The sequence below is a fragment of the Esox lucius genome, chromosome 2 (genome assembly GCF_011004845.1).
Source record: "Esox lucius isolate fEsoLuc1 chromosome 2, fEsoLuc1.pri, whole genome shotgun sequence".
NCBI classification, from domain to species: domain Eukaryota; kingdom Metazoa; phylum Chordata; class Actinopteri; order Esociformes; family Esocidae; genus Esox; species Esox lucius.
Window position 1 is genome coordinate 20,857,369 of NC_047570.1, and position 17,538 is coordinate 20,874,906.

The 17,538-nt window shown below is 39.3% G+C and overlaps 1 protein-coding gene across 1 annotated transcript in view; it reads left to right on the top strand.

Moving 5' to 3' along the window:
• kif18a (kinesin family member 18A) overlaps positions 1 to 17,538 on the top strand; it is a 102,621-nt gene that overhangs the window by 43,809 nt on the left and 41,274 nt on the right. The gene's annotated exons all lie outside the window — the stretch shown is intronic.

Genomic DNA, 17,538 nt, shown 5'->3' on the forward strand with positions numbered 1-17,538 from the left:
TTTTGTTTTAAAAGGGATTAATCTTCATAAAAGATTGCTTGATTGAATCCCCAAGCTAAGAAGGTGAAACATTTTGTGTTCTGACACTTCATCAAAAGAGATCCATTAAGATGATTCCTATAAAGATATTGTCCCTTCTCCTTTTGGCTGGTGATGTTTGGGATTCATGACCGATACCTGCCACCTATGGAATGTCGTTTGGATATTTGTTTGCAAGTTATTTAATGCTTCTTATATCAGAATAAGAAGCATTAAATAACACTTTAATAAGGTTCTTGAGCAATCAGCACTTGATTACGAACATAATTACTTAATTATTTTACGTGGTCTTTTTTTCCCCTATTTAGTGGTTACATCACCTGTAATTCGTATGGGGTTCGTTAATACGTATGCTGTTGTTTAGGTACGGTTCCGTGTTGCTCACCTCTTGCTGCCATTATGCCCGCCTTGCACTACAATACTTTGATCATAGTAGTAAGAAGGAATAACGATCCTATCCCCCGTAAGTTGGCTAGTTGATGGATGCAAACAATTTAGTTTCAAACGAATATATCGAATCAGCGTCACCTCTTTCATTTGCATAACTAGCATGGTGTTGGTACTCCAAATTGTAAGACCGTTTTTATTTTTGATCATGTTTGGACCCACTCAATTCGAGTAACGGCATCTTTGCCGCAACAGTGATTCTGTTGGCTTATTTAGTTTGTTATATTTCGCATCGATCTTTAAAGTTATGATCAAATTATTTTATAGTGTTCTTTAACGTGTTAAAAAAGTCCCAAACTGTGTTCCGTAACCACCCTCTAATCTCCTGGTGTAATATCACATAATATAATTTCCGTGTTGCCCCCACCATCAGTGTCATAACACTACAGAACTACAGGTGCATCTCAAAATTATATATACACACACATATACATACACACACACACACACACACACACACACACACACACACACACACACACACACACATTTTAAGGAGTCAAAATCCAAAATTTGATGCATAACGAGTAAGAAGTGTGGTGTTTTTGGGTAGCTTTGTATGAAATCTATAGTGACATCACAATCAAATTCTGGAACCTCACGCTTGGGTGGCCTTAAAGTGATATTTGAAACAGTGTACGAAACGATTAAAGACTGCTAGCCACAGATCAAAAAGATTCTTTTCCAACAGGTACTGTTTCAATAAGGCTCAAATCAATATTTGCCGTCTAAGTAGCCACTACCTGTTTAGCAAAGACAAAGGCACAAATCAATAGGATTAACTTATCTATCTTTCAAACCATTCTGTTGCATAATGTAAAGTTGGTTATCTAGCTAGCTAGCAGTACCTGGGTGGGGGGGGTATGTAAGGGGAAGAACTGGAACAAAGCAAGTAGGTCCGCACCCCTAGAGTGGTGGTCTTCAAAAAGGAAAATATTCACGCCTCACTTAAACATCTATTAAAAACACTCAGACACCCAATGGGTCTATTAAAAGACCACCACGATTGCAATCAAAACAACTTGCAGCATCAGTATAATATGGAGGCTTTGCAAATTAAAGCATGACACATACATTTTTCAGAATCCGCTTGCATTTCAGTTCATGTTCTGACGTAACCGTCTATCATTTAAAGCGCAAAGCATTCTAAAGAGAAAGTATTACAAATCATGTCCAAGTGTTTCCCAGTGACTCAGTAATCGGGAAGTGAAGGCTGCATCACACTACCAAGGCACTGCCAAGAAAAGGCCGCCCCTCTAAACTCCACGCACAAACAAGGAGACCAACAGTCACTTTAAAGGAGCTACAGAATTCAGTGGCTGGGAGTAGAGTAATGCGCAAATCAATCATATGAAGGGCTCTACATTCCTCTGAATACTATTAGATAGTAAAAAGCCATTACTCAAAACGCATCATCTGAAATGTTTGCATGAAGGTGTCATGTTTTAATTTGAATAATGGGAAGAAATTAACTTTTCCATGATATTCTAATAATTGTGAGATGCACCTGTAGTTTTGGCGATTTTCCTAATCAAAACCAGTAGGCTATAATATATATCATTACAATATATATTATATTATTTTACACCCGTAAAAAAGCTACACAAGCTTTCAAATTTTCACACTTCGAGTTTCCATGAGCTGTCACAGAAACTCTTCAACAGTCTCAGTTTGACCTGAGATAAATAACTACAAACATGACTAAATACTGAAGCGTGTAAACCACTATATACCTAGATATGACATTGATGGAGGGGGCAACACAGACATTATATTATGTGATATTACACCAGGAGATTAGAGGGTGGTTATGGAACACAGTTTGGGTCTTCTTTAACATGTAAAAGAACACTAAAATAATTTGATGTGCCAAAAACGTTGATTTTCTTAGCAATAGTGACAATAGTGACAATTCACTTGCCCAATTAAAACAGTTACCTTGAGAATAACTTCAAAGATCGATGCGAAATATAACAAACTAAATAAGCCGACAGAATCACTGTTGCGGCAAAGATGCCGTAACTCAAATGGAGCGGGTCCAAACATGACCAAAAATAAAAATTCTTACAATTTGGAGTGCTAAAACCACGCTAGTTATGTAAATGAAAGAGGTGACGTTGTTTCGATATATGTGTTGTTTGGAACAAGATCGTTTGCATCCATCAACTAGCTTTTTCTTGGCAGCTTTCCCAGCTACACAGATGTCATAATGATTTTTTACATAGCTAATACATACATCAGGTATTAGCTATTTAGTTGACTGTTTTCTGGCCAGGAGTCCTAGCCAACTTACGGGGGATAGGAACGTTATTCCTTCTTTTTTAAGCCTACCACTCAAGGGGTGCGGTCCTACTTGCTTTGTTCCAGTTCTTCACCTTACGTACCCCCCCCCCCCCCCCCCCTAAAAAACAGTCTTGGTAGGCAAGGTACTGCTACCTAGCTAGATAACCAACTTTACATTATGCAACAGAATGGTTTGAAAGATTAATATGTTTTGAAAGTGATTTTCAGATCGATTTGAGACACTGGGTGCTGAATATTGATATTTATTGTCAGTGCTTTCTGGTGAACCGCGTTTACATATTGAAGACCGTATTTACTGATCAATGTTCAAAATGTTTACCTCAAACGTTCAGGACCAAGACTACAAATAAGTTAATCCTATTGATTTGTGCCTTTGTCTTTGCTAAACCGGTAGTTGCTACTTACAGACGACAAATATTGATTTGAGCCTTTTTGAAAACAGTACCTGTGGCACTGTGCTGTGTGATGGAACTGCACATTTTATTGTGGCCAGCCTAAGGCACACCTGTGCAATAATCATGCTGTATAATCAGCATCTTGATATTCCACACCTGTGAGGTGGATGGATTATCTCAGCAAAGAAGTGCTCACTAACACAGATTTAGACACATTTGTGAACAATATTTGAGAGAAATAGGCCTTTTGTCTACGTAGCCAAAGTCTTAGATCTTTGAGTTCAGGTCATGATAAATGGGAGCAAAAGCAAAAGTGTTGCATTTATAATTTTGTTCAGTGTATTAAAAGCATGTGAACAATCATCAGAATCAATGTTATTCTTTACTGCGTCTTGTGAGCCAAGTACAATATAGTACTGCAGTTGTTGCAGTGCAATGAATGTATATTTGTTGTAGATGGGAATATAAAGTGTGATAACGGAGACATTTAAAATAATTGTTCTATTTAGTTCAATCCAGTATATAGTCCAGTCGGTGATTGATATTGGTTCCGGGTGGCAGTAACCACAGGATGGCAGAAATTTACAGTCTCCTTTAGCCTTTCCCTTTTCAAAGACCACTCCAACAAAATGTGGAATGCAGTCAGCCTGTATTGACTGAGACAAGATTAATTTTTTTTTAAAGGTTTAACAAGAAACACTTAATTCTACCCTTGACATACCAGGTAGTTAGATATACAGGTCAATAGACTTTGTTTTAAAAGCCACCTACTGTAAGTCATCTGATTTGCTTTGTTGACTGCAATTGAATAGAAACGTTTTACTTTGAGCACAAAAAAACAACCGACCAGACTGTATGTTTACATCCAAGGGACTACTGAGCAGATTAGCTTAGTTCTATTACCGTACACTTGAATGAATAGCGATGAGACTGTTTTTGCATTGTTGCTCATCATATTAAAGATGTGAAAGCTTCACCTGTAGATTGATGTGCAACATGCTTAAACAGGAGGAGACAAGGATGTAAAATCACCTTATGAAACTTGGAAACATAGTTGCCAAAAATATAAAAGATACTTTTGTTAGGTCTGCAAATAATTGGACCCTGACAGGTTTTATTTTGGCTGTTTACCAAAATACATTCAAGTTACAGTTAAATGGTGAATATGAGCTTAAAGTGAAGTCTCTTTAAGCTCGGTGGTATTCACCTTGGTGGTATTTGGTGGTATTCACATCCAAATCAGGGGAAGGATTTCAGAATTACAGCTCTTATGAAGTTTTTTTCCAGCCAATTGAAGAACACTCTCCAGGATGTAGAAATATCATTATCCAAGTCTACCGTAAAGAAAATACTTCACAAGAGCAAATACATAGGGTTCACCACAAGGTGCAAACTATTCATAAGCCTCAAGAATAGAAAGGCAAGATTTGAGTGAGCCAAAAACCAGGTTCTGGAACAGCACTTTAGTAGCATTTAAAATGGCCAGTGGTGAAAGAGGATTTGTTCAGGATAGACAAAAACCTTGTTGGCTACAACCTTGAGTAGATACGTTATGGGATCCCTAAAATGAAATATATTGCAACTATTTCTGGTTGATTTTGGAATTATGTCTCATGATTTCTTTAGGATAGAGAAACGCTTCGCTGGCTTGACGAAAAAGTCTGTTATTGTCACCTATATTGATACAGTAGTTATTGTATCAATGTCTTTTACGAATGGCTAATAAGCTGTTAAAACGGCCAATGGCAAAAGCCATTCAGTTCATAGATGATGTTTGTGGTGGTTGTAAACTGAAGAAATGTTATTCAGTTTAACACAATATAATGGCATCTTGCGACATATTACTTGCTGATAAACTTTTAAAACGGCCAGTAGCAAAAGTCATACACCTCATTGATATTATTTGTGGTGGAGGTAAACTTAATAAGAAACGTTTTTCAGTATAAAGTTAGTTAATGGTGTCTAATAACATTCAAACTTGGCCTGATGTTAATGAGGTAAAATAAAATAATGTGAAGAAGCTATACTAAATATATTAAAATGTTTGGAACAAGTTATTTGAACACATTTTTGGTTCAGTAAAGATGACGCCTAACAAAAGGAAGTCAAATGTAAACACAAACGGTTTCAACGACCAAAGGTAATACTACCAATCTGTTTCCACAATTGGAGCACAGTTACGTTACCGAATATGAACGGTGTATGACACAAAAAAGAGACTGACAAGTGCCTAGCGACATGTGCCCTACAAAGGTGTCAATAAGACAAGCATTTCCCAATGCTACACTTTATGAAAATGATTCAAGAAGATAGAAATCAAGAAATTACGCAGTTTGTTACTACACCACGAAGGATATGGCTTCCATAGCTACAGTGGAGCGCAGTGGGTTTAAACACCTTGTTAAAACTCTTGACAGAAGATACACTGTGCCATCGCGACCATATTTCTCTTAAACTGCGCTGTCCAACATGCACAAAACATGTCCTTTACATTGAAGATGAATGGAAGCTATACAACAGATGCCTTGAGATTGCATATTTTCCAGTCGATCACGTCAGAGATGATTGCACAGGGTCTGAGAGAGATGCTTTATGCATGGGAACTCACGGAAGAGAACCTTGTGGCCATAACGACAGACAACGCTTTTATGTTGTCAAAGCTGCACAGCTTAATGGATGGACACGGCAGCAGTGTTTTGGAAACAGGATGCACCTTGCCATCGGTAGGTGCACATCAGCTTAACAGATGCTATAATATAAAAAAATCGAATTGGGTATATCTGGGTGGTGACTGGCTGCTGTATTCTTTCTGTGGTTGTTTGTATGTGTCAAAAATGATAATGTCTATGTTTTTGACTTTTTTTCTCCTTTTCTTTTCTGTGCTGATGTTCTTGTTAAGCGCTTTGTTACATGTGTTTAAAAAGGTGCTATCTAAATAATTGACTTCAGCAAACTAAATACTGTGACAACAATAAAAAAAAACTGTTCATGTAGCACCTTAATGTTACGATGTGCTTGATATAAAAAAAAAATATATATATATATATATATATAGGGGAGAACAAGTATTTGATACACTGCCGATTTTGCAGGTTTTCCTACTTACAAAGCATGTAGAGATCTGTAATTTTATTCATAGGTACACTGGAACTGGGAGAGATGGAATCTAAAACAAAAATCCAGAAAATCACATTGTATGATTTTTTTTAATATTTAATTAGCATTTTAGGCATTACCCCAAGAAAAGGAGTTCAAGTATCTCGGGGTCTTGTTCGCGAGTGAGGGGACAATGGAGCGGGAGATTGGCCGGAAAATCGGAGCAGCGGGGGAGGTATTGCATTCGCTTTACCGCACCGTTGTGACAAAGAGAGCTGAGCCAGAAGGCAAAGCTCTCGATATACCGGTACATTTTCGTTCCAACCCTCACCTATGGTCATGAAGGCTGGGTCATGACCGAAAGAACAAGATCGCGAGTACAAGTGGCTGAAATGGGTTTTCTCAGATGGGTGGTTGGCTTCTCCCTTAGGGATAGGGTGAAAAGCTCAGCAATCCGTGAGGAACTCTGAGTAGAGCCACTGCTCCTTTGCATCGAAAGGAGCCTGTTGAGGTGGTTCGGCATCTGGTAAGGATGCCCCCAGGACGTCTCCCTAGGGAGGTGTTCCAGGCACGTCCAGCTGGGAGTAGACCTCGGGGTAGGCCTAGGACTAGTTGGAGAGATTATATTTCGACACTGGCCTGGGAACGCCTCGGGATCCCCCAGTCAGAGCTGGCAAATGTTGCTCGGGAAAGGGAAGTTTGGGGTCCCCTGCTGGAGCTGCTGCCCCCGCGACCCGATATCGGATAAGCTGATGAAGATGAGATGAGATGATATGTCATGCAATAAAATGCAAATTAAGTATTTGATCACCTACCAACCAGTAAGAATTCCAGCTCTCGCAGACCTGTTAGTTTTTCTTTAAGAAGCCCTCCTGTTCTCCACTAGTTACCTGTATTAACTGCACCTCTTTGAACTCGTTATCTGTATAAAAGACACCTGTCCACACACTTAATCAAACAGATTCCACCCTCTCCACAATGGCCTAGACCAGAGAGTTGTGTAAGGTCATCAGGGATAAAATTGTAGTCCTGCACAAGGCTGGGATGGGCTACAGTACAATGACCTGAAGAGAGCTGGGACAGCCTCAAAGAACCACTAGTAACCCACTACGCCGTCATAGATTAAAATCCTGGAGCGCATGCAAGGTCCCCCTGCTCAAGCCAGCGCATGTCCAGGGCCGTCTGAAGTTTGCCAATGACCATCTGGATGATCCAGAGGAGGAATGGGAGAAGGTCACGTGGTCTGATGAGACAAAAATAGAGCTTTTTGGATGCTTTTCTGCAAAGGGGACAGGACGACTGCACACACAGTTGAAGAGTACTTATGATAAAAATGACAGACTTCTACATGCTTTGTAAGTGGGAAAACCTGCAAAATCGGCTGTGTATCAAATACTAAAAAGAGGGTGAAATGCTCTGAAGCAGGATGTGACCTCTGCAACTGACTGCCTCTCCCAACCTCACACCCTGTCCCTCAAACTCACTCCCCTCCCCTCTTCCAATGTTGTAATAAAATTATTTCTTTAACCAGTTTTTTTTAATGGGGTTTCATTTATTCCAGTATTATGTACATTTTGTTTATCAAATGGTCACCAATAACTAGAAAATGCATAGATTTCAGTCATAAGGTAACGCATTGCCTTTCTTACTGGCGTAGTCACCCCACAAAGGCCCATTCTGAACCAGGAAAAACCCTTTATGCAACCCAGGTGTTTTTAAGGCAAAGTGGAATATTCTAAAATGGCAGAGTCAATTACCCGATCTCATCCCAACCAAGCATGCATTTCACTTGCTGAAGACAAAACATAAGGCAGAAAGACCCACAAATAAACAACTGAAGACAGCTGCAGTAAAGGCTTAGCCATGCATCACAAATCCATTGTGGTGGTGTTCAGAGAGACAATTTTGAAAATTGTCAGTGTCAACAATATTTCTGACCTAACTGTACATTCCTGCCTGATTGGGAATGTCCAGGAAAATAGCAACATAGCTTGCTGTTTGAGTCAAATCAGAAAGGTAGCCCTTGAATATAAACAGATCGTCTGATCATAAGACATTGGCTATGGACTCGACAATATATAAATTGCCCCTTGTATAAAATGTGCTATTCAAATAAATAGCCTTACTTGTTTGCTAATGTAAGGTAGCTACTTAATCTTTTGAGAGCTGGCCGTTGTGTCCCTCGGGCCGAGAACCACTTTTCCAGTTTATTTTTGGAATGTAAAAAAAGTCCCCAGCACCCCAGGAGTTATGGGGGGAGTTATGGTGTGAAATCCAGATGATCAACCACACATCTTGGAATAAGTTCAGCTTCAGGGTCTGGGTCATCATGTTCTCCAACATTGGCATCAATAGTTCCCACTCTTTACAAAAGCATTCAGTTTCAATTGGCATTAGATTGTATTATCCACAAATACACTACCAATCCCTGGATATTCTGGGCAAGGGTTGTGGATTAACTGGTTCACTATTGCCCCTCTCAGCTGCTCTCCAAGCCTAGTTTGCTCAATTCATCCTCTGTGTATTCTTGTTCAAACCAGTAAGGCTCTATTCCCTGTAAGTATTCTTCCTGGCCGTATTCAGAGTCAGACATGATCAATTTGGCTTTTCCGTTCTCTCAAGCAAATAGTTTGACTGTCCAAGGTGAATTTTATTGACCAAGTAGGTAACTTGCTTTCTAGCTGGCAAATAACTTTTTTATTCTGACGTATATACTTCCTCTTCCCAAAATGCGTGGATTGATACGATTGTGAACCAAACTGACCGGTAAACACATGGAGTACCAGTTTATTTGACATTTGATTTATTTTGCCAATATTAAAACTTTATTTTGGGGAACACAGCATTGTCATGTTCTTTGAGGTGAACAACACCACTTAGTTTGGATTGTTTTAGAGTACTTTTCCACTTGCAAAGCAGCTTTGCTATATTGGGGGACAACGTTTTCATTAATGAATTTGGACGATGCTAATAATGCTCATTACAGATGGGGACAGAGCTGAATAATGGATTGTTTCAGAGCTGAATAAAAAATAACTGTGCCTTCAGGAACAACTCCGGGTAACTCCGGGACTTTCTCCTAAATATGAATTTTGGCCGAACTATCCCTTTAAATGTATGTTTCTTGAAGGGGAGGCTACTCTGGTCATCTTGAAGTCTGCTATCACACAGTAGAAAATTAAGAAATTACTGGGCTACCTGGTATATATACCGGAAATTAACAATTAAAGGCGTGATACCAGTGAAAATATGTTGGATATGATCATGATTACATATATCTGATGTTGTATTTGTTACATACAGTATAATGTATCAAAAACTTACCACACACTTTGTGATAACTAGTTTAAACTCAAACTTGTATGATATTTTGCCTACTCTTAAAATACAAGGTTATAGGCTATGCAGTCTATTAAGAATCACTATACAATGTATTATTTAATAGAACGGTACTCCTACACTGTTTTAATGTAGAAACTTAAAGTAAACTTAGTTTGATATATTCCTCTAAATATCTCTAACCAAACTCAATACTGGAACCGGAGTACGATGATTTGCCAATTAAGGTTGGAAAAGCAAACTCAGTGCAAACTTTCAAGTGTCTACTAAAGACTCATCTCTACAGCATGGTCTATGATTAAGTGTAGTCTCGCCCAGGGGCATGAAGGTGACCAGAAAGGCTTGTTACTTTCTACCCTTGCTGTCTTGCCAGGTGTGCTCTCATCGCCACTGGGATGCCCTCCCTCCAATGCCATTCAGGGGCGGAGTCACTGGCTTGTTGTTGTCTCTGTTGTGCAATTGGGCTGTACTCTGCTGCCAACACTCTGCCCTCATTCAGGGTTGCGGTTGGTGGCTGTCCCTTTGGTTGATACTTGGCAATGTGGGTGGATTGATTTCCTGCTTGTTGGGCCCTGTCTGGGGCCTTTGCCCTGATAGGGCCACAGAGGAGTACCTGGCTTGAAAGACCTGTGGCTGTCCCTGTCTAAAGTCCTCCTGGTTGTGTTGCAGATCAAGACGATACCTGACTATTTCAGCTGCCCCTGTGCTGACACCTCCCCTGTGTCGTCTCTGTCCTTGTCCATCTGGTTATGCTTCTGACCTGGACTAAGTTTAAATAGACTCTGGGCTCAGCCCACATGCATTTATTAATTATTACAATTTGTACTCTTAATATGTTCACCCAGCACAGCCAGAAGAGTACTGGTTACCCCTCGGAGCCTGGGTCCTTTCTAGGTTTCTTCCTAAATTTCGGCCTTCTTATGGGGTTTTTCCTAGCCACTGAAGCCATTCAACACTACTGTTGTTTGCTCCTTGAGGTTTAAGGCCTGGTGTTTTGTAAAAGCACTTTGTAACAGCTGCTGATGTAAAAAGGGCTTTATAAATTTGATTGATTGATTGACCAGAGAAACCATAGCAACAGGATTTTATGCAGCTTTTCATGAAAAACTCCAGTGGCATGTACTTTCTGAACCAGATACACAAACGTGGATATACTTAAATGTAGCTATACCTCTCTGCTTTTTAAATCTGAAAAAATTACATACATATCTCTGACTAATCTCGATATAGTAGTACTGGAGTAACCATAGCAACAGTGTTTTTTTTTTTTTGCCGCTTTTAATTAAGTGCTCCAGTGGTATGTACTTTCTGAAACAAACACAAACATGTATTTATTTAAATATTGCTATACTTCTCAGCTATTCCTTATTAGCTACTTTTCCAAATATGGACATTTCGTAAAGACGTTATTGATGCAGCTTTGTATGCAATAGCAGCAATAAACACGTGTTTGTCTGAGCACTTAAAAAGAGATGTTTGCCTGCCAAACGATTATCTCAAGTCTACTCTACCAGGCATGGCCAATGTTGTGCTGTGTTAGCAGAAGACTACCTCCATAAATGGCCAGAGAATCACATTTTAATGGTTATGTCTGTTACTGTCAATCAAGCTGTTGCAAAACAAATTTGTGTGCTACAATTTCCAATAGAGACGATGGCCAGGACAATTTACATGGCCCAATAGGAAATGTATTGTATTCTGCTCGCCCGAGACGTTGGTTGGTAATGGTCGAGGGAGGTGCCAATTTCAGAGCCATGTGTTTGTGAACATGTAATTAGGGTTTGAAACACTGTTTTTTATCGTTAGTTCTTTTTATTCTCCCAGCAATTTTCGGGCCGCCTTGCAAAATCCCATGAGATAAAATGGCCCGATTTGGCCCAACTTATAATGGTCATACGTGCTCAAGGGCCGCAACTTCTGGTGCAATGGCATGGACATCGGAGTCATGGTGGCTCTGTACTAAGCCTCCAAAGCTCACCATACCCACACCATTGCCTGGTTTCCACTTGTGCCAAACACTAGTGTTTTACCCTGAAGTCCAGAAATGTTTGTTTCCATTGACACGGGCCAGTCAAGTGGCCAGGCTCTCATTTGATGCCAAGCCCCAGACTTTAGGACTTGTGTGGGGTTTGCGGTTTGATGCGTTATGTGCTTCGAAAACGCTGCATGTTCGAATAGCAATGTGTATCATTTGCTTAGTCTTTAGGCTTCTCGTAATGATTTTTATCCGATCTAACAAACAAATAAAAATAAAGCAATAGTACAGGGAAGACTCACAACGGAAAGAGTTGGAACGACATGAGGTGGTACTATGCTATTGAGACCGAGACTTAGCCTGCAGAACCTACACTGTGTGTGCACGATTATTAGGTGCGTATTCTGATATTATCCTTATTTCTGTGCACATTTTTCAACTCCAAACCATATCAACTTGAATGCTCATTGGATTTAATCCTTTTCAGGTTATATGCATTTTTGTATTGAGGGAGGGTCTGGCAACAGTGAATTACACCTTATGTCAAGGTGTGCATAATTATTAGGCAGTTTCATGACCTCAGGTGAAATGGGCCAAAAAAGAGATTTAACTGACTGAAAAGTAATGGATTGTAAAATGCCCTTTGAGACGGATGCAACACTGTGGAAATGGCTAAACTATTGAGGCATGACCACCGGACAGTCTAACTTTTTTTTGAGAATAGTCAACTGGGGTGCAAAAAACACATGGAGAAGACTCAAATTAACTGCGAAAGACTTGAGGAGAATTAAACGTTAAACTACCTGGAACCCATTATCCTCCAGTGCCACCTTATTCCAGAACTACAACCTACCTGGAGTGGTTAAGAAGGCTGAAAGACAACCATCACTGAATAAGATTCACCCAAAGCATATAGATTGGGCAAAGAAATACCTGAAGACAGATTTTATGGACTGATGAAATTATTGACTCTTGATGGACCAGATGGATGTGCCCATAGCTGGATCACTAATGGGCACAGGGCACCACTTCGAGTCAGGCGCTAGCAAGAATGGGCCTCAAAGATGCCTGAATAATGACCTGGCCCCCTTCCTCTCCTGACTTAGATTCTATTGAGAATTTGTGGGCCCTCCTTAAACATTAGATTTACAGTCAGGGAAGACAAACTTCTTTGAACAGCATTTGGGAGACTGTGGTTGCTGCTTCAGCGAAAGTTGATCGTGAGAAACAGAGCAACTTATAATTTATTTATATTATACATTTATTATTCAAATTCAATATGAAAACTGACAAATTGAAATATTATTCAATAACAATAATTTAATTGTATGTCCTTTATTTTATTTGATTCAGTTGTTGATTGCGTGCATTGATACAACTACTAGACTACTTCAATATGTATGGCACTGAATTATGTATGGTAAGTTAGACATGATGTTCCAGACCTTTGCTTGAGGTAATATGGTCTAACTGGACCTCTAATTGAAAACTCCTCTAAAAACTATTTAAATTAAAATATGCACACTTAAATTCCTCAAAGATCCATTGGAATTGTTTTTATTTTGATGTTGAAGAAAAAGAATAGGGGACATTATCAACCAGAAAATGTAAACGCCATTTGAAACAGTGGTCTAATATAACCTATGATTTTGCCCAAATATCAATCTTGTGTGTTCAATCTTTATCCTTCTGACCCACAGTCAGCATACAGCTTCTGTGTTTTGAACAACTCCGGCAAACAAAATGGTTGCAGTGCAGTTTTCCTTGGCTTTGTTCTGTTGGCACTTGCCATTTCATCAATTGTTAGACTATTTAGCGTAATACATTTGATTAGCCTACATAATAAGCTTCTTCAGCAAAATATTCAGAGAAAATGAATGGACAGATGGTAGGCTATTTTGGAAGATTTATATTGTAATAAAGAACAGTATGTTCCCTGGTTTCTTTACTAAACCTAGATGTAAAAAAATTTACATGTTGCAGCCCTATTTCTCATCATTATAGCTTTTCATCCTCATTTTTAAATTAATTCCAATTTGCCCTAGGTTCTTATCTTTTATCTGGGAGTATCATGTATTCATTCACTGATGTCAGTCATTCCTTGGAGGGTGATTTAGTGCCTGCCCCAGTTCCAAGTGGTGTATGAATTTGGTCCATTAAGTAGGAATACTGAATAAAAAACACTACAACGGCCAGGTACTGTAGCCCTGACAAATATTTTCTTTCGAAAGGAAATAATAAATAACATTTAAAATAGCGTACATTCTTACATTTTAAGTTACAATCTTACCTATAAGTTGCTAAACTAGAATTAAGGCCTTGTATTATGTGATAAATGTAGATGTTGCATGCCTGTATTGTCATTTTCTCGAAACCAACTTTGAATGTGCTTTACAAAGAAAAAGTATATAAAAATACAATAGCAGAAAAACAAATAGTTAAATGAAAACCTCAAAATAGCATCATAATAATAAAACATGGAATAAGACAATAGAAATAGAATAAAAACGGGATGAAATCATAGGAAGTTTTAAAAGTTGTAAGGAAATACAGTGCAGTTAAGTTTAAGTGCTCAGTAATAGGAGCATAGAAAACGAAGTGCTTTTAACCTGGATTTAAAAATGTATACATTTGGGGCACGTATAAAAATCCTCTTGTACTTTTTTCCAGTTGTGTGCAGCATAACTGCAAAACCCAGGTTGGCCATGTTTAGTTTGGACTTTGGCTCTTTTTTTGGCTCTTGGAATTTTGGTTCATCCAGGTATTTATGTGCTCTACAGTGAGTCTGTTGTGCTGTTGTCATAGGGTTTGAGAGCCATATATATTTGAGTATCATCTGCATAGCTATGGTAGTTACTGTTGTTGTTCTGTAGAATTTGCTGCCCTGAGATCTAATAGAACCAGAAATGTTATTTTATCTGAATCAGTATTCAGATGAATGTCATTCAAAACTTTTATCAGGGCCGTTTCAGAAATGTAAGCGACCGCTTGAGTTCACGAAATTGCTGAGTTGATTGAAGACAACCTTCTCAATGATCTTGGCTATAAAAGGGAGATTTGATACTGGTCTATAGCTGTTCAATATAGATGCTTCCAGAGTTCTCTTTTTGCCGGACCGTGTAAGCTGAGCCGGGCAAGAATAGCGAATGTCTCTTACAGAGTGAGTGACTGACTGACTGACTGACTGACAACCCCTTGTTATATAGCGTATTGGTTAGAGACACAGACTTGTGAGAACTATAGGTCCCGAGTTCGTATCTCTTTACAGGCAAAGCAAAGTATGCATTATGAACTTCGCTGGCTAAAACCGTTAGTATCTACATTATAGTAAGCCTGGAATAAAACATTTTATTGTTATATTGCGACTGTTTCTGGGGGATTTTCAAAGTATGCAACCGTGCATGCGTTTTGGGTCAGGATAGACAAACATTTGCTAGCTTAACATAGAGTAGTTACATTATAGTAAGCCTTAATTGTGACTGTTTCTGGCATGGAAAAGTTAATCTTCAGTCTTGTTAGCAATTGCTCAATTCTTGTGATTATTCCTAGGAAGGTAGTAGATACTAGTAAGCTTATTACTGGCTAATAAGCTGTTAAAACGACCAGTGGCAAATGCAATGCAGTTCATAGATGCTATGGTGGAGGTAAATTTAATAAGAAACATTTGTCAGTTTAACACAATCCTCAATGGAGTCTAGCGACTGCTGAAACGTGTAATGCAGTGTCTCATGTTGGAAGACCTAACGTCGAATCTATTGAGAGCAACAACATTTATTTCTGGTGGATTACACGATTCTCTCATCTTTTCACTTGTTTTAAAAGTTAGTAGTCATCGCCTTAATTGATAGTTATTGTTTAAATGTTATTCACGAATGAAAGAAAAGTGTTGTTTTGCCATGAAAGCGAAACATTTTCTTATGCCATGTAATGAAATCGCTTTGGCAGACTCGCTAGCAATTGCTCAATTCTTATGACTATTCCAGTAAGTTAGTAGATACCGGTAAAGCTTATTACTGGCTAATATGCTGTTAAAACGGCCAGTGGCAAACGCCATACGTGGACGCGATTTATGGTGGAGGTAAATTGTATTGTTAGACCATGTAGTTCTGATCGTCTGTCTAATTTAAATGCAAATTCATTACATTTCACAGTGTTCTGATGCAATATGCTTTAGAGGGTTTGTAAGCTTGTCAACCATAGCAAATAGAGTGCAGATAATGTTCATGTTTTGGTTGATCATTCCACTACATTAATTCCATATACTGAAAGTTCAATAACATCGAACTGGTGACCAAGTCACAAATTATTGCTAAGAAGTTTTTAAAATGTTAGTAGTTTTCAGGCCAGAATAAATGCATTGATGTGTAATGCTCTCAGTGGAAAAGAGCTGTTAAAATGTACACTCACCTAAAGGATTATTAGGAACACCATACTAATACTGTGTTTGACCCCCTTTCGCCTTCAGAACTGCCTTAATTCTACGTGGCATTGATTCAACAAGGTGCTGAAAGCATTCTTTAGGAATGTTGGCCCATATTGATAGGATAGCATCTTGCAGTTGGAGATTTGTGGGATGCACATCCAGGGCACGAAGCTCCCGTTCCACCACATCCCAAAGATGCTCTATTGGGTTGAGATCTGGTGACTGTGGGGGCCATTTCAGTACAGTGAACTCATTGTCATGTTCAGGAAACCAATTTGAAATTATTCAAGCTTTGTGACATGGTGCATTATCCTGCTGGAAGTAGCCATCAGAGGATGGGTACATGGTGGTCATAAAGGGATGGACATGGTCAGAAACCATGCTCAGGTAGGCTGTGGCATTTAAACGATGCCCAATTGGCACTAAGGGGCCTGACGTGTGCCAAGAAAACATCCCCCACACCATTACACCACCACCACCAGCTTGCACAGTGGTAACAAGGCATGATGGATCCATGTTCTCATTCTGTTTACGCCAAATTCTGACTACCATCTGAATGTCTCAACAGAAATTGAGACTCATCAGACCAGGCAACATTCTTCCAGTCTTCAACTGTCCAATTTTGGTGAGCTCGTGCAAATTGTAGCCTTTTTTTCCTATTTGTAGTGGAGATGAGTGGTACCCGGTGGGGTCTTCTGCTGTTGTAGCCCCTCCGGCTCAAGGTTGTGCGTGTTGTGGCTTCACAAATGCTTTGCTGCATACCTCGGTTGTAACGAGTGGTTATTTCAGTCAAAGTTGCTCTTCTATCAGCTTGAATCAGTGGGCCCATTCTCCTCTGACCTCTAGCATCAACAAGGCATTTTCGCCCACAGGACTGCCGCATACTGGATGTTTTTCCCTTTTCACACCATTCTTTGTAAACCCTAGAAATGGTTGTGCGTGAAAATTCCAGTAAATGAGCAGATTGTGAAATACTCAGACTGGCCCGTCTGGCACCAACAACCATGCCACGCTCAAAATTGCTTAAATCACCTTTCTTTCCCATTCTGACATTCAGTTTGGAGTTCAGGAGATTGTCTTGACCAGGACCACACCCTGCCATGTGATTGGTTGATTAGATAATTGCATTCATGTAAAATTGAACAGGTGTTCCTAATAATCCTTTAGGTGAGTGTATATTGCCGTTTACTGTACGTTAGTAGGCATCACAGCATAGGCCTGAAACACCTATTTTATAACTAAATACAACACAAATGTTTACCTGGAATATTTTTATCAGTTTAGTCAATTAATCTGAATAATTGACAGATTAATCAATTATGTAATTAGTTCTTTGCGGCTTAGTTTAGCTATGCATCAACTGAGGTTGGAATTGCTCCTTCCACAGTTAAGATTGTCTTATCTAAAAGGGCACTCATTTTGGGTCCTTGGTTATCTTAGCATTTGGTTGCTGAACCCACCCACAAACCCGGTTCTGGTACCCAATCCTTATTGCTGGGGGATACCTTGCTCATTGCCTC